Consider the following 15,408-nt stretch of genomic DNA (forward strand, 5'->3'; position numbering starts at 1 on the left):
GCTCGCGCCGCGTGGCGCTGGAAGGCGGGTGGGGGCTGCTTCAACGTGGGGCCGCGGGAGCTGCGCTGACCGCTGGGCGGCGAGCTGCTGGGGAGCGGGGCGCCGGGCGCAGGGATCCCCCAGGCCAGGCGACACCCCTTTCGGGACCTCGCGCGCTGGCCAGCTCAGCGCTGCGCGGTCGCCCGCGTCTGTCGCCCCCTGGCGTTGCGCGTGGAGGGTCTGGGCACCTGATGTTCCGCGACCGCCTCGGCCTCCGGCTCGGGAAGGAGGCGGACATTTCCTCCGCCCCGCTAGCCCCCCGCAAAGAGCGTGGGATAGACGAGGAACAGTACACATCTCCGGGGAGGGTGCGAGGAAACGGGCATCTTCCCGTCGCTGCTAACTGCGAAACAGCACAGCTTTTTTGCAAAGCTATCTGGCATCACCTAGCAAAATGCGTTTGTTCCTCCGCTTCGCGTGTGTTTACTGAGCGCCCACTATGGGCCAGGCGCTGGTCCAGGAGCTGGAGATTCAGCCCTGAACAAAACACTCTGGGTCTCTAACGAAGACGAGCTAGCTCACCGTCCAGGAGGGGAGACAGACGAAGTAAACAGACAATTAAAATGCAAAGGAAAGTGTGCTTTGATGGGGGGTGAGGCGAGACCACAGGGCTCCGTGACAGTTAAAAAGAGGCAGATCACCTGACAGAAGGTCCAGGGCAACTTGCCAGAAGAAATGCAGAAATACGGAGGGGAAAGGCCCCAGGTAAGAATCAGTAACTACCACAGAGCCATTGAGAGCAGCTCCAGGGAAGGGGGTGGGGTGGGCAGGCCGGGAGGGGTCAGATCTGCTGGGCCTCCAGGGTCTAGAGGAGTTTGGACTTTGCCCCAAGGACACTGGGGAGCCAAGGAAGGATTTTCAGCTGCGGAGGAACCTGTCTGAGTTTTATTGAGAAAGATCACTCTGGGCAGGTGGGAGGAAGTAGTAGGGAAATGTGGTGCGGAGGTGGGTCTCCTCATCTGATTTGGGGTCGTCAATCTTGTGTGTCTAAAGGACCTAACACTGGGCTCCACAGGAGTCACTGACTGATCCATTGTGGGGTGGGCCCAAGGGAAGAAGAGATGTACTGTGAGTCCAGACTCCGCCAGGCCAGGCCAGGCCTGGGGTAAGGGTGGGGCCTAACTTGGTTCCACCTGTGAATCAAGGACTATGAAAACCTGAAAGTCCCTCCACTCACACCACCTAGAATGAAGGCAGAGACGACTGTCTGTTTGGGTCAGTAGGTTGTAGGGATAACAGCTGTGAACAGTCATCCTTACCTTGGTGCTAGTGGCTGAGTCTAGGGTTGGGTGGGGAGACAGGTGATATGCAGTCATTACGAAGAACACACTTCTCTCCTATGTCTATATAGTTCCAATATGATTCTCCCTCCACATGCAGCCAGAGGTACTAAGGCCAGGTCCCTCTGCTCAGGCCCTCCCATGTTCCTGTCTCACCCAAAGTAAAAGCCAAAGTCCTCACCACAGCCCTCTGCCCTGATCTCACCTCTGCAGACCCTGTCTGGAGCCACTCTCTCCCCTCCCCAAGCACAGTGATTCCCACCCACTTCTTTCTGTTGCTCACACCCCAGCCCTAGCCTAGCACAGGGCCTTGGCACCTGCCCTTCGTCCTACCTACCCCCTAAATTTCTCTTCCCCCAGATCTTCACCTGGCTGGTCCCTTTGCAGTCTCTGTTTCAGCATTAATTTCACCAACTGCTCAGCCTCATTAGTAATGAGAGGAATGCAAATTAAAACCACACTGAGATACGATTTCACACCCCTCAGGATGAAAAGTTAAAATTTGGTTAGTATCAAGTGTTGATGAGGATGTGAGGACAGCAGGACCTTTGTCCCATGCTGAGGGGAATATCAATGGGCACAGCCACTTTGGAAAACTTTGGCATCAGCTAGTGACAGGTGACTCTACTCCTCCCAGCAATTCTCCCAGGTAAACTACATCCCAGGGTTCTCAGCCCAGACTGCCCAAGCCTGGACCCCACCCCAACAGACACACTGATTTAATCAGCCTGATAGGGAGGGGGACCTCTGGTATTAGCATTTAAAAAAACTCCCCAGGGGATTCTAATGAGCAGCCAAAGTTGAGAACTGATGCCAAGCCTCAAACCCAGAAAAATCAAGAGAACATTCATTGCACCCTTGTTCCTGATGGGGAGAAACTGGAAACAACCTAAATGTTTATTAACAGAAGAATGGATTAATAAATCATGGTACAGTCCAATAATGGAATACTATACAGCAATAAAAATGAACAGCCACTCCATGTAGAAACAGGGATAAATCTCAAAAACATAATTTCACAAACAAGTATTGTCAAGGATGTGGAGAAAAGGGAACCCTGATGTACTGTTGGTGGAGTTGTGAATTGGTACAGACACTATGGAAAATAGTAGGGAGGTTCCTCAAAAAATTAAAAATAAAACTACTGCCTGGCTGGCATGGCTCAGTGGTCGAGCATCGACCTATGATCCAGGAGATCCCGGTTAGATTCCCGGGGTTTCCGGCTTGATCCCCAGCACGGGGTGTGCAGGAGGCAGTCAATCAATGACTCTCATCATCGATGTTTCTATCTCTCTCTCCCTCTCCCTTCCTCTATCTGAAAGCAATAAAAATATATTGAAAAAATAATAAATAAAAACAAAACTACCATATGACTCAGCAATTCCACTTCTAGGTATTTATCTGAAGAAATCAAAAACACTAATTGGGAAAGCTATATGCACCCCTTTCAGTTCATCAAAGCATTATTTACAATAGCATCGATAGATGGATTAAGATGTGATGCATATATACAATGGAATATTACTTGGCCATAAAAAAGAAAGAAATCTTACCATTTGCAACAACATGGATGGACCTAGAGGGTGTTATGCTAAGTGAAATAAGTCAGAGAAAGACAAACACCGTATGATTTCACTTATGTGAAATCTAAAAAGCAAAATAAATGAACAAAACAGAAACTCATAACCCTAGCTGGTTTGGCTCAGTGGTTAGAGCGTCAGCCCTCAGACTGAAGGGTCCTGGGTTTGGCTCTGGCCAAGGGCACGTCCCTCAGTTGCAGGCTCCATCCCCGGCCCCGGTCGGGGCGCATGCGGGAGACAATGTGTCTCTCTCACATCGATGTATCTCTCTCTCCCTCCCTCCTTTCAACAATCTCTGAAAAGCAATGTGGGAAAAAAATATCCTCCTGTGAGGATTAAAAAACAACAACAAAACAAACTCACAGATCCTAAGAACAAACTGGTGGTTGCAGATGGAAGGGGGTGAGGGGATGGGTAGAAAATTGATGTATCTTTCTCGCATGTATGTTTCTCTCTCTCTCTCTCTCTCCCCTCCCTCTCTTACACTCCCTCTACTCCCTCCCTCTGCTTCCTCCCTCCCTTCTTCTCTCTTTAAAAAGCAATGGAGCCTGGCTGGGCGTGGCTTAGCCCTTGAGCTTCGACCTAGGATCCAGGAGATCAGGGTTCGATTCCCATTCAGGGCATATGCCCGGGTTGCGGGCTGCAGCCAATCAATGACTCTCTCATCATTGGTGTTTCTATCTCTCTCCCCCCCTTCTTTCCTCTCTCTGAAATCAATAAAGAGATGTTTAAAAAATATAAATAAATAAATAAATAAATAAATAGCAATGGAAAAAATATCCTCGGTGAGGGTTAACAAAAACAAAACAAAACAAAAAGCTGGCAAACTAAACTCTCTTATTGTATAGGGATGTATATGGAGGTAGTACAACTATAAAGAAAAGCGAGGAGCGTGGATAGTTGGGGGAGGAGGGGCTTCTAGAGTTCTTGGTCATGTTCTCTTTTTCTTTTTTTAAGTTGACTCTTTTTTAATATGTTTTTATTGATTTTTAGCAAGAGAGGGAGAGAGATTGAAACATCGATGAGAGACTGACTGGCTGCCTCCTGCAAGCCCCCTCCTAGGGATCTACCCCGAAATTCAGACATATGCCCTGACCAGGAATGGAGCCAGTGACCTCTTGGTTCATTGGTCCATGATCAGCTACTGAGCCACACCTGCCGGGCTTTATTCTGTTTAAGCGCAGAAAGATCTTTATTAGTTTTTAAACTGAGCATAGGCATGTAAACACTTTTCGTATAAATGATATCTTTAACAAAAAACAAAACTGAAGTCACCTCCTCTAGGAGCCTGTGCTGATCACCAACCCTAGCCGAAGTAGGATCCCACCGCCCCCAACGCCACTTGTTTTTCAAATCCCATTATCCCCTTCAGTTTTCTTCAAAGCACCTATCAGAGGCTCCACCATGTGCCGGTGAAGGACTGATTCCCCACCGGGCCTCCTCCCGGGTCAGCCCGGGCGAGCTACCCGGCCCCCGCAGCCCGTTTCCTCAACTGCAACGGGGGGGGGGGGGGCCTGGTACATCCCGGAGATGTCCCGACGGGTAAAGGGCCCAGGGGCACGTGGTGCTCAAAGACACCTCCACCTGGCCTCCGCCTTCCCGTATCCCTCCGGCATCTGCACCCTGGGGGAGGTGCGAGGCAGGAGAGGGGTTTTCCCGGATCTGGGGTGTCCCCTCCCTTCTGATTCAATTGCTCCGCCGACCCTCCTCCTGACCAGTCTTCACCGCCTCCCTCCCTCCCTCCCGTTGGCAGCGGAGACTTCGAGGTGCAAGGGGGCTTTGGGCGAGGCCCCGGGACCGCAGGGGAAGGAGAGACCACACGGCGGGTGTCAGATTCCGGATCCTCCAGGAAACCGGCGGCCTCCGCCTTGGGGCTGCTGGGGACCCGCCGCCCCCCCCCCCCCCCCCCCCCCCCGGCTCCCCGCCCCTGGTCCAGGGCGCGGTCCTCCGGCGCCCTCTGCTGGCCAAGGCGCTCCTGAGACCGTCTCTGGGCTGTCGAGGGGGCCGGGCCCAGTTTGGGAATACCCAGTGTGACAAGCAAGGGCCTCTGAGAGGAAGATGCATTTGACTACGGCCCTGCATCTTCCACAGGTGTCCATCCCCCAGAAGTAAAAACAATAACGGCCCTGGCCCGGTGGCTCCGCTGGCCGCAGCATGGGCTATTACACCAAAGGGTTGCTGGTTCCATCCCTGGTTGGGGCGCTTATGGGAGGCAACCAACACACCGATGTCTCTCTCTCTCTTTCTCTCAACTTCCTCTCTCTAAAATCGATAAAAACATGTCCTCGGGTGAGGATTTTTTTAAAAAGTAAAAACAATAACTAAAAAGTGTGATTTACCACCAACCAAAAAGGAAAGTCTCCCTCCATCCCAGATCTCCGTGTTCCTCCCCAAAGGCAACTTACATTTACCAGTGTCTTGTAGGACCTTTCAGAAATGGTCTTAATGGAGACAGGGAGATACATAGTATGTCTATTAGTGTACACATCCCTCTTTATGTAACACAAACAGCACCCTACACACTAGCCTACACCTTCTTTTTCCTCCCAAGTAACAGTATTCAGTGTCTTGAAAATTGTTCCATATCGTTACACGCAGCTATCTTTTGCAGGATTGCAGGCTTTCATTGTATGGATTATACCATAATCACACAATTTATCTAACAAAGGGACTGATGGTGGACATTTAAATTAGACTACAATTTGCCACTACAAACAAGGTGGCTGTTTCAATGAAATATATTGTACTCACATCTTTGTACTCCCAGTCAAAGGTATGTTATATCAAATGTTGATAGATCTGTCCAAATGTCCTCCCAAAAGGTTAAACTAAATTACACTTCCACCAGCAGGGAGGTGAGGGCCCCTTCAAGAAGCCTGGCGGAGGCAGGGTGTTATCTGTTTTCTCTTGTCCTATCTGAGGAGGGAAAGTGAGATCTCCAGGATACAATTTGCATTTCACGAGAGTGGGGTGGAGCGTTTGTTTTTTGTCTTTTGTTTTTTACATATCCAAAGCCATTTCTGTTTCTCTATATTCTGAACTATCCTTTCGTGTCCTTTGGTCACCAAGTTGATGAATTAAGAGCTCTTTGCATATTATGCTAACTGGCCCCTGCTGATTAGATCATTAATCAGTCAGTGAATCAATCAGAGTCAGTGTTAATCCTGACTGGGAAGAATACATTGTCTATGGAGGGTTCCATGAATGAGTCAACCTCCACCCTTATCCTTGATTTAAAAAACAAAAACCTTTTGAGTGTCTCACTGTTCCCAGAAAACAAACAGTGATTCAGCCTTGGGCCAGGCCAAACAGGCCCCCTGTAAAGCAAAGTCACCATCCCCAGGCTTTCAGGGGAAGTTTCCCGGGAAGTCTGCTGGGTGTGGTCAAGTTGGGAGCTCCAAGAAAAGATGTACAAGCCCTTTCATTCCTGTTTGCTGAACACCTACTTTGTGCCAGGTTCTTACCCTCGAGCCTAGGCCCACATGGGGACTAGTTAATACATTACAGTACAGTCATATTCCCCACCTGCCACCAAGGAGAAAGCTCTATATGTAATGGGTGTGGAATCATGTCAAGACATTAAATGATAAAAAGCAAGGTGCAGAACAGAACATACAAAGTGATACCATTTGCACAGAAAGAGAGCGAAGTATGTAGATATTTCTTAGAGACAGAAACCACCTCTGGAGGGAGGAGCTAAAAACTGGTTGTCTCTGAGGACGGAAGGACAGGGGTGGGAGGGAGATTTACTACATGTCCTTTCCCATGTCTTACATTTTTAAAATTATTATTTGCAAGTATTAACCTCATTAATTTTTTTAAAAATATGTCTTTATTGATTTCAGAGAGAGGAAGGAAGAGAGAGAGACAGAAACATCAATGATGACAGAGTCACTGATCGGCTGCCTCCTGCACCCCCCACCCCCAACTGGGGATCAAGGTGGCAACCTGGGCATGTGCCATGACTGGGAATCAAACCGTGATCTCCTGGATCATAGGTGAATGCTCAACCGCTGAGCCACGCCGGCCGGGCTAACCTCATTAATTTTAATAGCGTAACAAAGTTGTCCATCATAGAGGACTTGTTAAATATGTAACAGTCCGATCAGTGAACTATTCTGCAGCTGTTTAAATGTTGAAGTTTGTCTGTGCGCACATAAACCCTCCATGGTTCCCATCTCGCATAGGAAAAGCCAGTCTTCACTGTGACCACAGGATGCCTGCAGGACCTGGCCCCTGGTGGCCCCTCTGAGCTGACCCAGTCCGGAGGCTCCAGCCACAGTGAACCCCACCCAACGCTCCAGCCTCTGCGACTTTGCTGGGGGTGTTTTCTTTCCCGAATGCTCTTTACCCAGAAAGCCCAGGGCTCACTCCCTATCCCTCCTGTTTAATCTTTCTCCCCAGCACGTGCCACAATTTGACAGTGTATCTTTTCCTTATTTTGCTGATTGCACTTTGGAACAGAACTTAGCAAACTACAGCCCTCTGGCCAAATCTGACCCAAGGGTTTTGTATGGCTCTTGAGCCAAGAATGGCTTTCACACGGATGAACATTTGCAATTGATCTGAGGTTAGGGCACCTGAACTTGGAGACCCAATTACAGCAAAATGTTAATCTTCAAAAGAGAATTCCATTCTCATTCATAGACTTGTATTACAAAAAAAGAAAAATTATATTTAAATGTTATTATATTTTCAATTTTGTCAATAAAAAAATTGCGGAAATTTGTTTTCTCTTGTTATAGAAGTACCTACATACTGTTCTCACTGTTGAGGCTCACAGAACCTAAATAGCCACTCTCTGCTCTAGACAGCCCCACCTGGGCAGGAGCCGTCTGTCTTGTTTACTGCTGTGACCTAAGCACCCAGAACAGGGCCTGGTTTACAGTAGGTGCTCAATCAATATTAGCTGAATGGATGAATGAATCGATACTTTTTTTTCTTTTTTTAATCCTCACCTGAGGATATTTTTTCCATTGCTTTTCAGAGAGGGGGGTGGAGAGAGAGAGAGAGAAACATCGATGTGAGAGAAACACATCAATTGGTTACACCCCAACCAGGGCCAGAAATGACCCTGTAACCGAGGTATGTGCCCTTGGCCGGAATCGAACCTGGTCCCCTTTAGTCTGCGGGCCGATGCTTTAACCACTGAGCCAAACCAGCTAGGGTTGAATTGATAGACTTTTAAATGGGGGGAAAAAGTGAGCAGAACATCTAATAGGCTGCCTTTTGTGCAGAATTGAATAAATACGATAATATCCACCATGTGGGCCCAGATTGTCTGAAAGGAGACAAAGAATCTGGTTCCTTCTGAGGAAGGGAGCAGCAGTCAGGGGTGGGAAGGAGACTTCTTTTTCTCCAAACCTGTTTTGAAGGGTATGAATGTTTTATTTCAGATACATGCAAATAAAATTCTTTTTCATGAAAAAGCCCAACCACAAAACTGAGGCAGATGTTGACTGCCTCTGCGACTCAGTTTCCACATCTAGCCAGTGGGTAATAAGTAGGGTGACCGACTGCCCTGGTTTGCCCAGGTCTGAGGGAGTTCTGAGACCCTCCTGGCCACCAGAACGAGGTGGGCGCTCTGGTTAAAAGGAAGTTGTCCGAGGCCTGGAGAGTGGTAGGTGGATGCGGGGGAGCTGAAACCTGCTGGCCTGGCATCACCCCTAGGAGGTCCACCCTGACACTCCAGGGCTGACACGGGTTGTTGGGATCTCCCAAAGGCGCGGAGCACACCTTCCCCAGCTAATCTCTGAGCATCTGCCACCAGGGGCTCACAGCACAGTATCTTTCAGACTATCTAGCAAACTAATTGGGCCTTGGCAGCCTCGCCCTGGGACTGGGCTGATCGCACCCTGTCATCTCCATCTTCCGGTCAGAAGTCTGAACCTGTCTCCAGGAAAAGCCCGCGGGCCTCCTCTCCCAGCACCCACCTGTCATACCTCTAGACTTCTGTGTGGAAGACAAAGGCAAGGAGGGAAAAGTGTCAGCAAACTATTTTCTTAGGTCAAAGTTAGGTCCATTTCAGACACAACATAAAATCCCAACCCTGCTCAAGACACCACATAATCAGGCCCATCTCCCCCATTCTCACCCTCGCTCGTCTGCTCCAGCCTTGAGAAGGCGGCCTTCTTTCTGCTCCCTGTTCACAAAGGTCCTTTCCCATAGCACTGCCTTTGTCCTTGCTGTTCCCTCCACCCAAAACACCCTTCCCAAGGTGTTCCTAGAGCTTATCTCAGTTCCATCATCACTTCAGAGATGCTAATGTCATCTGTTTCCCATCTCGGTCACATTGGCCCCTTTGATTCCCACAGCAAGTCCTACGTGGCAGGTAGGATTATCAACCCCATTGTACAGATGAGGAAACTGAGGCCCAGAGAGGTAAGGTACTAACATGCTCAAGTCGCAATGAGCAAATGGTGGAGTATACCTGGCCTAGTGGACTGGGCCATTGTGATAAACCAGATAGGTCCTCATTCACACGGAGCTCATAGGTGAGGAACACAGGGTGAGTCAGAGGAATGACTTCCAGATTGACTCCAGGCTGAGGTCATAAGGATGGACAGGTGATAGGAGGAGAAAGTGAGAGGACATTCCGGGCAGCAGTGAGCAGTAGGCTCCACGATTGAGAAGCCCAGGGGTAGATGAGTGTTCCAGGGTATAAAAGTCCTTCAGGAAGGCAGAGGCTACAGCACTGAGAGCCCCAAGCCCCTTAGAGTTTTTGAGACTGCCAGAATGTTTTAAAATCGAAAATGCTCAAATGGAGTTAAAAATTTGTAGTCTTTTAATATTATTATTTAATACATAAATACTTTGAAGACATACACAAATTATTGTAGAGCACAAAGCTGGGGGCCAGTCTAGTCCTACCACCTGTGGTTGTGTGACCCTGGATAAGTCCCTTCTCCCAACTAGAACCACCACCCAGGCCAGGAGCTAGAACCTCAACAGCCACCTCAGAAGCCCTCTACAGAAACACCCTCTATTCTAACTTAACCTTTCAGTTCTCACTGATCTTAGACATAGGGTTGCCAGATAAAATACAGATACCCAATTAAATTAGAATTTCAGATAAACAACAATGATAAGCTTTTAGTATAATAAGACTGCATGGGACAAACTGATTCTCTGAAATTCAAGTTTAACTGGGCCTCATATATATATATGGGTTCCTATATTTGTATTTGCTAATTCTGGCAGCCCAACTTGGAGACTGGCTCCTATCAGCACTTCTAGCACAATCTATAACCAGCAGGTAATTAGGTTGCTTCTCATCTTTTGCTTTTCAGGAACTATTGTTCCATGAAAATCCTTGCACAAAGGACTCTGACCTCACCTTCAATTGTGTCTGTAGGGTGTGTGCCTAAAAGTCGATTAGTCACTTCTTTGCCTGGATTTTTGTGGTCATGGCTCAGACAAATTGCCTCCCAGTCACTCTGGAGAGCAGCACCCTTGTCTCTCCCAGTCTCTCCCTTCACCTTGTTCTCTTTCCCCTTGTCTTTCTCCATCTCCGTCTCTTCTCTCTCTCACCGTCTCTCCTTGGGCGTGTCTCTCTGTCTCCCCTGACTCTGCCTGCCTGTGTTTCTGTGTCTTTCTCCCTATGTGTCTCTCTCAGCCTCTCTCCATTTGACCCCTCAGCTCTGCATATAAAATACTCAGATAAGTGGGCAAAGATATACTTGTAAGGATGCTCACTCTAGCACTGTCTATAACAGACAAACTGGAAACAACCCAAATACTCATTGATAAACAAAGTATGGACCATCCTTACCCAGAGCATCATGCAGCCATTAAAAATAACACCACATTACGTGGTCTGACCAATAACCACCTAATAAACAGTCTCCTGAACCCCCAAAACTCCACATTGACATGAAAGGTGCTGATGGACATATCACAGAGTGAAAAACACAGGTTATAGGCAGAAAGTAAAGCATTTTCCCGCCCATTTTAAGTTTCAACCAAAAATAGGGTGACCCAAGGACATGTGAGCATTCCACTACTGACAGAAATGGTTGTCTGTGGGGTGGAACAAGCAGTGGCTTTGACTTTCTTGTTTATATTTTTCTGCCCTACCTTCTCTCTCTCTCTTTAAAGCATTAGAACGTTTAACTTTGTGTGCCTTCGCTTCATCATATCCCTATCTAAATCTTTATACTTATACACAGACATACACTATTTTTTTCTGAACCATTTGAGAGTAAATTGGAGACATCATGTCCTTTTAAACTCTTCCATGCATCTCTCTCTTTTTAACGGAAGTGTCTTTTTAAAAATATTTTTTATTTTTATTTTTGTTAATCCTCACTTGAGGATATTTTTTCCATTGCTTTTCAGAGATAGTGGAAGGGGGAGAGAGAGAGAGAAACATCAATGTGAGAGACATATTAATTGGTTGCCTCCCGCAGGTGCCCCAACTAGGGCTGGGGATCGAACCTGCAACCCAGGTATATGCCCTTGACCGAGAATTGAACCTGCAACTCTTCGGTGTTCGGGCTGATGCTCTAACCACTGAGCAACACGGGCCAGGGCCATGCATATCTCTCTCAAGAGCAAGGACATTCTCTTATGTAACTATGGTATGGTTGTCAAATCAGGAGATCTAACATTGATAAAATATTATTGCTTATTCCACAGTCCATATTCAAATGGTAGCAATTGGCCCAGTAACATCCTTTCTGGCATCCCTGCCCATCAAGGATCCAATCTGGGGACCCTGCAGCATTGCACTGAGTTCTCATACCTCGTCAGTCTCCCTTACTCTGACCTTGACATTTTGAAAGACTCCTGCTGTTTTGTGGAATGTCCCTTGAGTTCACTGGCTTGCCTGATGTTTCCTTATAATTAGACTCACGTTAGATGTTTTTCTGCTGGAACCTCAGAAGTAGTGCTATGTCCTCAGTGCATCCCATTGTCACCCGTTTTGTCCCATTTTCAATGATACCAACTCATCACTTGGTGATAAAGGTGTCTGTGAGGTTTCCCCACTACAAGGTTACTAATTTTCCCTTTGTAAATAATTTGTGGGAGATCACTTGAGACCAAATAGATATTCTAGATGGTTTTTATAATCAGAAAAGTCATCACTAAAGTCTTGCAACCTGTAAGGCCTGAGCTTGCCCACCTAATTCTAAACATCAACCAAGTTGCTGCCCCACCCCAGCTACAATACCTTTGTTTCAACACACCTTACATTATTTCCTAAACTAGCCTAAGGATGCATTTTACCTGAGGTTCTTTTGAAAGATACAGATTCCCAGGCCCCACCTACACCTACTACTCAGAATCTCCAAGGGAGGGGCCTGAGAATATATTTTGTAACAAGTGCCTTGCAGGTAATTCGTGTCTTCAGGCTGCCTTTGGGAAACACTTCATCTAATAGTGGTGTTTAGTCATCGAATAGCTGCTAGCTGCTTGGGTGAGGGGGTCACTGGGTTGTCTCAGGAATGGATGAGAAAAACAGTAGTGACGTCCATAGGTCACATTTATTAAGCACTTATTTTGTGCTAGGCCCTGTTCTAACGCTTTATGTGGATTATTTCCCTAGATTCCCACAAGTCTATGAGGAAGATACTTTTATTAACCCCATTTTATGGACGAGGAAACCGAGGCACAAAGAGATTTGAAAACTTGCCCAAGGTCACACAGCTAGCTAGCAGTGTGGATGCTGGGAATAGGGGACTGTGCTGTGTGCCCGAGACCATCAGTCTAATGCCACCTCTACTTTGTAACAGGCAAATTACTCCCTGCCCCTGCCTTCACTTCCTCATCTGTATAATGGGAATGCTATTAGTGCCCCTCTTGCAGGGCTGGTTAAGAGGACTCAATGAGAAGGACTTTTCTGAGTAAATGGAATGCCTGGCTTTGATCACCTTTCAGGAGCTAAAGGAGGGAGGGTTAAATCAAACTTATGTGAGAGCAGCGCTGTGCCAGCAACCAGGGATGAGAAAGATTAGCATCATTGTCGCTAGTCCTGTACTCATAATGCCCAGCTGGCCCCCGTAAAGGACATCCAGCTGACACTGTGGAAGGCCAGGGCATAACAGAGGAACAAAGGCAAGAGAGCATCCAGGGGTCACGTGGAGGGCTGGGCAGGGCAGGTGTCCACCGGGTGGTGGCCACCGTGTCAGCCCACCTGAGTCTCCTCCCCCTGCAGGGCAGGTCCTGGCTCCAGCCCTTCAGGTTTGAGGACCCGCCTCCCTGCAGTGATGGGCTGTGGGCAGCCCGAGCCTCGGGATACGCTGCCCCCTTCAGGCTCTCCTCACCACTGCACCTGCCCCGCACAGCTACGGAAAGAAGTGGCGTTGTAAAAGGGTCCTGTTTAGCTCCGTTTCAACTGTAGGAATATTTGAGCCTACTTGGGGCCAAATATGGAGGACAGTAGTGCACAGACAGGCATAATTCTTGCCCTCACGGTTAACTTAGTATGGAAGACAGCCTTTAAAACAAATAATTGCAGCCCTGGCTGGTGTGGCTGTTGGTTGGAGGGTGCTCCCGTACACCAAAAGGTGGCAGGTGCCATTCCCAGTCAGGGCACATGCCCAGGTTGCGGGTTCATTCCCCAGTTGGGGCCCGTGCAGGAGGCATCAGATCTCTCTCCACCACCCCACGCCCCCGCCAAAAATTAATAAAAGACTTAAAAAAACACACAATTGCACAATTTAATTAGAAGGCGTGAGTTGCCTGACATACACAGATATTCAGAACACTTGTACTTGCCTGACACATACAGATATTCATAACATTTTACTGCTAATATACACTGAGTAGGATTTCTAGACTTAACCCATAAAATCATAGGATGCCCAGTTACATGTGAATTTCAAACAGTTTAGTATGAATATTCCTGGCATTCACTTCCTAACCCGGGAAAATTGTACTCCCATGCAATATTTGGTACATATTCACACTAAAAAGTTGTTTGAAATTCATATATAACTGGGAGTCCTATAATTCTGGCAACCAGAATATTAAGCAATGAGGTTATAGAAGTAAACAAGAATACTAATCTCAGAGTTTATAGTCTAGCAGGGGTATTTATACCTGAGTTTAATAAATGCCCTGATTAACACTAGTAGAATCTTCTAGAGGAACTTCATACATGAAATTCTGATCTAGACATCCAAAGTACAGTTGGGAGGCAAAGACGGGGGCTCGTGGTGGGGGGGCACACCAAATATTCCAGAGGAAAGGTGGAGGACATGACCCACTTGAGGTTAAGAAGGTACAGATGGTTCATGTGTGGAAGTGAATGTAAGGGGTTGAGGTTGGAGAGGGAGACAGGAGACAGAGGACAGGAGGCCTGGAGGGCCATGGTGAGGTGTTGGGACTTTACCTAAGGGTAACTGGAGACTCTGAAGGATTTTAAAGGATATGACTCTCTGGCTACTTGGTGGAGAATGGATTAGATGTCAGCTAGGGAGCACTGCAGAGAAACCAAAGGAGTTGAGGCAAGAGTTCAGGTGAGATCATGGTGGATTTTGAGACACTGATGGTAGTAGGATGGTGAAAACACACAAATGTGTTATGTGGGAGCTAAAATCAATACAATTTGTTGATATGGGGTGTTGAGGTGGACAAAGGAGTTATATATATATATATTTTTATATATAACTGATTTATATATATATTACTGATGTCAGAGAGGAAGGGAGAGGGAGAGATAGAAACATCAATGATGAATCATTGATCGGCTGCCTCCTGCACACCCCCCTGCTGGGGATCAAGCCCGAAACCAGGGCATGTGCCCTGATCAGGAATCAAACCATGATCTCCTGGATCATAGGTCAACTCAACCGCTGGCCGGGCAACAAAGGAGTTTATGATGATGTTCAGGTTAATTCTTGGGCAACTGGTACCACCTGTGGGAGAAAGAGGCTAACCTAGCAGGTGGTATGGGTAGTAAGAGGGCAGAGGATGAGTTCAGTTAGAGCCATGCAAAACTTGACACCTTTAAGTCATGTGGGTGAACAGGTCTATAAGGAAATAGGTCCTATGTGCCTGGAGCTTCAGAAAGGTGTATGGTCTAGAACTGTGGCTCTCAACCCATTGGCACAGAGATGGTAATGAAAGCCAAGTGGTGAGTGGGTAAGTCTGCCCAGGGAGAGGGGGAGTAGGAGTCTAGGACAGAGCCTTGGAGAATTCCAACAGCTAAAGGAAGGGAAGCAGGAGGCGACCGCCGAGGACATAAAAGGACTATGGTAGAAAAATAGGAAGAGAAATCAGGATGGTGTTGCAGAAGCAACAGCTTCTAAAAGGACGGAGGTGCCTGGCCACCATGGCTCAGCAGTTGAGCATCGACCTATGATCCAGGAGATCACGGTTTGATTCTGGTCAGGGTACATGCCCGGGTTGCAGGCTTGATCCCTGGTGGGGGACGTGCAGAAGGCAGCCGATCAATGACTCTCTCCCACTCTCCCTTCCTCTCTGAAATCAATATATTTTAAAAATAAAAATAAAAGAAGGGGTCACCCTAGTCGGTTTGGCTCAGTGGTTAAAGCGTCAGTCCT

Source organism: Miniopterus schreibersii (assembly GCF_964146895.1).
Source record: "Miniopterus schreibersii genome assembly, chromosome: 10".
Classification (NCBI taxonomy): domain Eukaryota; kingdom Metazoa; phylum Chordata; class Mammalia; order Chiroptera; family Miniopteridae; genus Miniopterus; species Miniopterus schreibersii.